Genomic DNA, 9,261 nt, shown 5'->3' on the forward strand with positions numbered 1-9,261 from the left:
CAATCAGCTCACCAACACGGGCCAACTCCATATTTACCGTGTAAGAGAAGAGGATCCGGGCAAGGGTCTATATTCTCAAACATCCGGGGCTTACACACCTACACCCCACATTTGATAAGGCTTTCGTAGAGGTAATGCTAGTAATTCCATGGGTTGTTAAGAGCCTAGGAATAGTTTGAGAAGGCTTTTTTTTTTTTTTTTTTTTTTTACGTTGTTGCCTATTGCGCCGGTAGGCATCTTCCCGGTGGGGCCTGATGGTCGGCCCAAGGCTTCTTCCAGGTGGGGCCTGATGGTCGCCCCAGCCCGTTCTGGCGCAGGCGAGTTTTTTATAGTGGCGCCATCTTGCATTGGCTCATGCTGCCCCCCGGAACTCGTTCTTGATTCGCTTGGACGGCTTCCTCTAGAGTCCGGGTTGATGGGTGGTCTTCAGGACAGCATGTGGGTAGTTTTAAGCCACTCGGCGGTGACAGAAAAATCCGAGTGGTAGCGTGAGGATTCGAACCCGCGTCGTCCATCACGCGGCGAATGTTGGTCCAGTACGCTACCAGTTCGGCCACCGCCTACCCTGCTGCACCATACACGTGAAAACCACTCATGAGAACCCGACTATCCTCCTTTGTGGCCTTTGGAAATAGTTGTGAGAGCCGAAAGCGTCTGAGAGTACGGGCCCAGGCTGTCGAAGCGATCACCAATGCATAAACTCTATCCTGACGGTAAATTACGCCTTTCATTTATGGTGTCCTCCCTGCTATTCCCTGCGGCTGATGTGATGGCCGGCGTTCATGCATGAGGTGGTGGGCTAAATGTATGACGACTGCCTCCAAACAGATGTTGTGGGTAAACACGGTTGTTGGTTCGAGCAGGGCCATTTGTGGTGTAACACGACCCGGGAATTTTGCATCATTTTTACATATCTGTTTTTACATATCTGTTTTGCGTCCATATAATACTTCCTGAGTACCGTTTTTGCCTTGGTGTGGCTGGTTTTGTGTAAGACCACGCCATTTTCACGCCGTCCTAGTTTTTACACACACTGGAAGGTTTGATTGTGGAGTTGACTGGTGCGATTATCATAAGCGCTGCGTGCCGTGACAGTAAGGGTCATATTCTTAAGCACTTTGGCGCCCAAGTACACATATTTGACAAGGCTTTCGTAGGAGTTCTGAGCATTTCCACGGGTTGTTTTATAACTCTGATGGTAGTCTGACTATTCTTTTGTAACATGAACCTAAAAAAACACTCTGACCTTCTTTTTGGCCTCAGGAGGTAGTTGATGTGAGAGGCGGAAGCGACTGAGAATACCGACCTAACACACTGCATGGCGATGGTTGATGAGCTTTCATTCACAAGGTTAATGGACAGCCAGTGCGTGATGATGTAGAGGTGCTAACATTCCTGCTTTTCTCACCGCGTTCGTAATCCTAAAAAAAAAAAAAAAAAATCCTTCAAGAGTAACACACACACACACACACACACACACACACACACGCACACACGCACACACACACACAGTAGTCGCCGCCCCAGCCAAGTAACACAGCAGAACAAACAAGCAAGACGAGGCGTAATGCACGTAATTGCTTCCACGACAAGAGTGAATGGCGTCTGTTTGGTCGTGCCTGGTTCAACGCCTGCCTTGCCAACACCCCCGCGGCGCCGCTTCCACCCAGCCGTCTCGGAAGCCCTGCACACTACGGCTCCCATTAATTGACTTAAGGCACACGTGACCCCAGCTCGGCGAATTCCGCGAATGAATCTGTCGCCACTGAAAGACGCGGATATTGGGCATTGCCGGGAGTAGATAAGAGCCTTAATGCCCCTCCTCCCCTTCTTTTGCTTTCCTCCTTCATCCCTTTCCTCCCTCTTTCCTCCATCCCTTCCCTCTTTGTGCCTTTCCTTCATCCGTTCCCTTCGTCTGCCTCTTCATTTCATCCCTTTCCTAAGTGTGCCTCTCCGTTATCCATTCCCTCTTTGTGCCTCTTTCCTCCACCCATTCCCTTCCTCTGCTTCTTTCCTCCATTCCTTCACTCCCTATTCCTCTCTCCTTTATCCATTCTCTCCCTCCTAGTGGTTCTCTTTCATCCTAACCTCTCTACCTCTGTCCTCACGGTTAATCGCCTTCTGCGTCATCCCTCCTCCTCTACGTCGAGAGATAATCAGTATGGCCCTGGACAAGGCAAATTATTCATTCCTCTATACATTATTAATTCATTTCTTCTATTCTTTCTTTCATTTATTCGCTCATTGAACCATTTATTTTGTCCCTTTTATTTTTTTATGTGCATTCTTGCCGGCTATCTTATTATGTTCCTCTCCTTTTCGTACATATATCTATTTTTCTTACCAGTTTTTTTTTCTTTCTCTTTCTCGGCTTCACTGAATCGTTCATTACCGCACTGCATCTCATTGTTAGTCAGTCCATTGTACGCTTGCTTGTGTGTGTGTGTGTGCGTCTTTCTGCGTCCTTTTTTTTCTCTTTTCTCTCTCTCTCTCTCTCTCGATTATATTCCGAGAACAAGTCACTCTAACATCAACACTCCCGCCACCTCTGTCGTGTTCTGATGCAAACGAAGGCGATGACTCAGCTGAAACAACGTACAGATAGAAGAAAACGGAAAAAGAAAACGAGGAACTGGTAACAGAAAACGGGAAAGGCAGCATCATAATGCATAAGTTCATGGGAGAATTCCTTTAGTTTTTTTCCTTCTCATAATTATTACTACTAGCGTGTCAGGAATGAATGCGTACGTGTGTCTTGTTGATTACGAATGGATGTTTAGCGGAAAAGATGCGTTGAGTAATGGAAGACAGGAAAAAATGCGTCACAATTCATAACTTCACGTGACGCAATTCCTTTTCTTCCTGGTCTCATAATTATTCCTAGCGTGTCAGGGATGAATTCGTATACGTGTCTCTTGTTAATTACGAATGAATGGTTCGTGGAAAGAGAGGGAATTAGATCATGGAAAACAGGAAATAAAAGCCTCATAATTCATGACTTATATTTATTCCGCTCCTTTGTTTTGAGTGCGTGTTATCAGCGTATTAGGGATGAAAATATGGCTGCCGCTCATCACCACAGAATGACCAGCAGAAAAGATAAGCAGTAAACAAAGGAAGAGGGGAAAAAACTGATAATCAATAACTCAATGTGGTCTAATTATATTTTCACTTTGTTAGGATTGAAACATGCCTTCTCGTGATGACAAAAAATTCCTGACCTTGGTAAGCAATTTCTAAAATGTCAAGACTTTTATTTTTTTATTTTTTTATTTATTTATTTTTTTTATTTTTTTTACGTCGTGGCCTATTGCGCCGGTAGGCTTCTTCCCGGAGGATCCTGATGGTCGGTCCAAGGCTTCTTCCAGGTGGGGCCTGATGGTCGGCCCACCCCGTTCTGGCGCAGGCGAGTGTTTATAGTGGCGCCATCGTGCATTGGCTCATGCTGCCCTTCCGGAGCTCATCTTTAATCCTAGAATCTAGAGTCCGGGTTGATAGGTGGTCTTCTGGACAGCATGTGGGTAGTTTTAAGCCACTCGGGGGCGGCTGAAAAATCCCAGCTTGGTGGCACCGGTCAGGGATTGAACTCGCGTCCTCCTGAACGCGGGGCCGTCTCGCTATTCGTTCAGCCACCGCCTGGTCAAGTTTATGATATTGTGAGTCAAGACAGGGTCGTTTCGGGTTGAGTTCGTATTCTGTGAAAGATATTTCTCTGAAGGACAGAAGGATAAAAAAAAAAAAAAAGGATATAGAAGGCCATTAATCTGCTCAGCCACAAAGTTATGGGAAATTTCAGGATGATATATTTGATTGAATTCTTCTGCCGTGTTCTGGGTGACTTGCGCTGTTGGGTTCGATTCAGAAGGCTTGTGTTTTTCGAGTAAAATCCTGTGCAGGCGGAGACTTCGTTTTGTTTGTAGTGCAAAAACAAAAGTCAGTATTTCGTAATCATTAAATGTTTCCAATGTGCGTGTTGTTTGTTTTGTCATCGGAACAAAATTGACTTTGGGGTCCTCTTTTTTTTTTCTACAGTATCAGTATATCGCTGGTAGTTTGTGTGTTTGTTTAGCCATTTCGTGTGTTGTCTTTACTATAAAAGAAACCATAAAACAAATGAGTCGCGTTACTTTCATTCACTATGTATGCGTGTGTGCGTGTTCGCGCAGTTGTTCCAGGAAGGCAGAACATGCGCATCCTTTGCCTGCCTACCCCACACACTCAGGCGGTTACGGTCACGGTCACTCCCTCCTCCTCACGTGGGGGGGGGGAGGGGTTGAGCCTGTGTATATAGCCACCTTGACCTTGGCGCTGCTGGATGTGGCGATATTTTTTGTTTCCCCCACTCCTCGCCCTTGCCTTATCTCCCCTGTCCCCCCCCCCCACCCCTCTCTCTCTCTCTCTCTCTCTCTCTCTCTCTCTCTCTCTCTCTCTCTCTCTCTCTCTCTCTCTCTCTCTCTCTCTCTCTCTCTCTCTGTGTGTGTGAGAGAGAGAGAGAGAGAGAGAGAGAGAGAGAGAGAGAGAGAGAGAGAGAGAGAGAGAGAGAGAGAGAGAGAGAGAGAATGCGCCAAAACAACAAACAACTAGACCAGATCAAGCATGCTATAATTACTGCCTAGCTGAGGAGTGTTTGGCCTTCCGGGAAGACTGTAATTGTTCTTTTGGCCCACAATTATCTCCGGCAGACCTTTTGACCTCCCCTCATCCCCTCCCTCGCCTTCCCTTTCATTCACCTTCCCTCACCACCTCTCTTCGCTAGACTTCACTTCGTTTTCAATCACCTTCATCATGAGTAACCTTCCTTTCCTTTCACTGTTCATCACCTTATCAATCCCTCATCTCTCTTCCCCTTTTTCCCCTGTACTAGCTTTACCTTCTCTTTACCTTCCGTCATCTTCCCTTTCCCTTCACCTTCCCCTCCACTAACCTTCAACCACTTCCCTTTACAGTCCGTCTCCATCTTCTCTCACTGACGTTCCCTTCCCTTTATCTCCTCTCACCTTACCTTCCCTCACCTTCCCCTGCACTATAATTCCCTTTCTTTTCCTCCCTACCGCTTCTCTTTTTACTTCTTACCCTTGATTGAGGAGGGAGGAGGAGGAGGAGGAGTGGCACGGTGGAGGAAGAGGGGACAAGGTGGAGGTAAAGGGAAAAGGTTAAGGTGATTTTCTAATGAGGAGGTATCAGGGACTAGAAAGAAGCGGCCGGTAACGAGAGTATAAATTTGGATTTCGTGACGCAGGGAAGGGATAAGAGATGATGATGATGATGGTGGTGGTGGAGAGACAGACAGACAGACAGACAGACAGGACAAGAGGTCAAAAGTTCATTCATGTAAGAGGAGACAAAAAGAGAATAACGGGGGCGAGTGGCTAGAGTGCGATTTAGTGTAAAAGAAAATTGGGTTACCAGTTTGTGTACGCCAATGATGTCGGTAGTCAAGGAAACCGAAAGAGGAGGAGGAGGAGGAGGAGGAGGAGGAGTGTGTGAGAAACATTCTTGTACGAAACACAATTACGTAGGTTAGAAAGATCAAAGAGAAGGAGAATAAGAAAATCGAGAGAAAATAACAATGTATAGAACGAAAAAAATAAAGAAATTCGGGGAAGATACAGGAATAACAAATAGCGCCGAGGAGAAAACAAGAACAAAAAAAGACAAAGAAAAAGTTACGTCATTAGGAAGAATTATGTATGGCGTCATGGAAGCGAGTGGGCGTATAGAGAAATAACAAGTGTACGCCAGGAATATAAAGGAGGCATTTAGAACACGCTAAGGGAGGAGGTGGATGTAGATAGTCTGTTACCGTGTGATGCCTTTGAAGGGCGGATAGGCGAGGGTAAGCGAGAAAGAAGAGAGAGAAGAAAAGACCTACAAAGTGAAAGAAGGAAAGGAGAAAGGGATGACTCTGTTTTTGGGGTGGATATAGGGGAGCTAGAGAGGTAGAAAGTTATAATGGTGGAGAGGGGAGAAAGGGAGGCAAAGGGACGGAGGAAAGGAAGGAAACAATGGAGGTAGAGAGGAAAACTGGACGGAAGGATAAAATGGAAGGTGTTTGTTGATGGGTAAGAAGAATGACAGAAAGGGGATGCGGGTTGAAGGAAAGGTAAAAGAGTGTGGAATAGTAGGTGGAAGACAGGGAGGGGGTGGAATAACAGAGGGAAGAAAGGCAGAAACGATGACAGAGTGTTGTGGGTGAGGTGACCAAAGACGACCTCAGCACCAAGACGAGTTTCTCAGAGCTTGGCCAAGAATCAACATTTTTTTCCCTCTCTTCTTGTGTTCCTGGAAGCGAGAAGGACGCCTGTGATACGTCTGTAGGGCACTCCACTGTGCTCCAGCTCCGCCAGGTACAGTCTTCACCCCTTGTTCTAATTAGCACCCAGAGAAAGTTGTGCATCATGGGGGTTGGAAGGAGGTAGGAAGGGGAAGGTTAGGGAAGGGGGTTAGGAAGGGGAAGGGGAGGGAGGGTAGCTACAAAAGGGAGTGAGGTGATGACTGGTCAGTTGCAGTTGGTGGTGTGATGTAATGATTGTCTTTTATGGGGTGTGTTCGTGTGTGCGTGTGTGTGTGTTTACCTGTCCAGGATTGAGATGCGTGTCAGTAGGTGAGTAAAGGTTTGTTGCCCCTTCGTCGCGGCCTCTTTTTATGTTAATTTCCTGGGACGCCTCCACCCTTACCTCCACCTCCCTTTCCAACCTCTGCCTCCCTTCGGTGCTCCCCAGGCTTCCTCTACCCCTACCTCCACCTCCACCTCTCGCCCTCTACCCTCCACCCTCTCCCCCCAAACTCACAACCCGTGCCTCCTTTTATCTCACACATTTCACGGAACAGATGGATGGAAATTTCGCGTTCACTTCTCACTTGAAAAATTACCGGAAAAACAGCCAAAGTGGAAGAGGGCTGTGGAGGGGTGGAGCGTACAGTTGTGTGGCGGTGTATTGTGATGGCGCGGGATCATGATGGCGTCGCGGTAGAGGTGGAATGATGGTAATGACTTCATATAGTGACGGTGACGGATTTTATAGTGACGGTGGATCATTGTGGACTGGAGTGGAGGGATGATGGAGTGGTGGTGATGTTGGTGGAGTAATAAAGTAATAGGTATGCCGGTGGAGGAGGAGAGGAAAGTTACGGTGGATCGTAGTGGAGTTGAACGGAAAGTGGAATGACGATAATGACTGTGGAGTGACGGAGCGGTGTGGAGGATTTCTATTTCATGGGTGGTGGGTGAATGTGGAGAAGCATATTGCACGGATTCATGGTGGCCTAGAGTGCAGTGGAATGATAAAGGGAGGCAGAGTGGAGTGGCAGTGAGGATGATGGCTTTGAATAGTAACTGTGGAAGTGTATTGACAAAGGGTAGGGGCGGGAGTGCATGTGGAGGAGAGGCAAGTTTAGTGGTGAGCTGCGGTGGAGTGGTAATGAGGGTTGGTGATGGTTTAGTAATGTAGAGGTGTACAGGTGTCTTGGTGGTGAGGCAAGTGGATATTATTAATACGTGACACACCTGAATATATAACAGGTGTGCATGGCGTGTGCGGGAATCAACTGCCGGTAGGAAGAAACACACACACACACACACACACACACGCAAACGTCATCTTTTTAATAACAAGGTCGCTGGGTGTAAAAGAAAGGGAAGTAGTAATTATGTAAAGTGGTTTGTTATGTTCTGTTTGTGCCTTTGTTTATGTATGTTTGTCCGTGCCCCGCCCCTCTCGCTTCTCTCTGTCTGTTTGTGTCTGTATGTCCGTTTGTCTGTGCTTCACCCATTTCCTCTCGCTCTTGTTCTCTCTCTCTCTCACTCTCTCGCTCTTTTTCTCTCTCTGGCTCACACTCTCGCCCTCGTTCTTTCTCTCTGCATAACACTGAGGCGTCGCATAATTTTTCCGTAGACTTTCTCGCGTCTACTCCCTCCTCCTCCTCCTCCTCCCCTTCCTCCCCCAGGTCACGGCCATCAACTGTCTCCTCTCGGAAGCCAAGAAGAAAATTGCAGGGTGTGTACGTGGAATATCGCAAATGTCTGACTTGAGCCGATATACGTTCATGCATGCAGACGAATCCTTGCTTTATCGTCGCTGTTGTTGTTGTCGTTGTTGGTTGTGGTGGCGGAGGTGTTGTTATTGTTCTAGTTATTGGTATTTTGATTATCATTACTACTACTGACATGCAACTCAGACCCTTCCCTCCCCCCTTGCAGTATGCGTGTCTGTATATGTCTGTCTGTGTGTCTGTCTGTGTGTGTGTGTGTGTGTGTGTGTGTGTGTGTGTTGAGGCACTTCAAGACATCACGCAAGGAAGTCCAGCCGAGCGTTATGCATACTATACATCACTGTCCCGCCTTCGCTTCGTGGAGGTGATCGCCTATGCAGGATGGCTGGATTGACTGAGCTAAACACACACACACACACACACGCACACACACACACACACACACACACACACACACACACACACACACACACACACACACAGATGGATTGTTTAACTGAATGAGTATGAATAACCGACTGACAGACGAATACGTTGGAGCACACACGCACTGACGGACACACACCACACGCAAACACGCACACTCTCCCACTTCACACACACACACACACACACACACACACACACACACACACAATAAGAGCAACAACAACAACAACGTGTCAACAACAGACGGGATGCAGCCTGAAAGACCAATTATATACGTTTCCGGTTGCTTCCTTCATTTTTTTCTCGGAAGCACTCAAGCACGAAGGAACTACGAGAACTCCTTTTGTTCGTTGCTTGCATGTTTGTGCGGCGGCGGGGAAGGGAGCGAAACTGGCAGAGAGGGAGGCAGGAGGTAGGGAACGAAACTGGCAGAGAGGGAGGCAGGAGGTAGGGAGGGAGGAAGGGAACGAAACTGGCAGAGAGGGAGGCAGGAGGTACGGAGGTAGGGAGGGAGGAAGGGAACGAAACTGGCAGAGAGGGTGGTACGGAAGGAGGCAGGGAGGTTGTGCGGTAGAGAGGGAGGCAGTGAGGTAGAGAGGGAGGTAAGGAAGGAGGCAGGGAGGTTGTGAGTAAGGAGTGAGGCTGTGAGGTAGGAAGGCAGTCAGGTAGGAAGGCAGTCAGGTAGGAAGGGAGGCAGTGAGGCATACAGAAGGAAGCAGTAAGACAAAGAGGGAAGGATCAAGAAAGGAAGGAACGCAAGGAAGACGGAAGAGAGAAAGAGAGGGGTACAGGGGGGCAGGTAGCGGACCATTGAGGTAGAGAGGGACGCTTGGAGGTAGA

The sequence above is a fragment of the Eriocheir sinensis genome, chromosome 34 (genome assembly GCF_024679095.1).
Source record: "Eriocheir sinensis breed Jianghai 21 chromosome 34, ASM2467909v1, whole genome shotgun sequence".
Lineage (NCBI taxonomy): Eukaryota > Metazoa > Arthropoda > Malacostraca > Decapoda > Varunidae > Eriocheir > Eriocheir sinensis.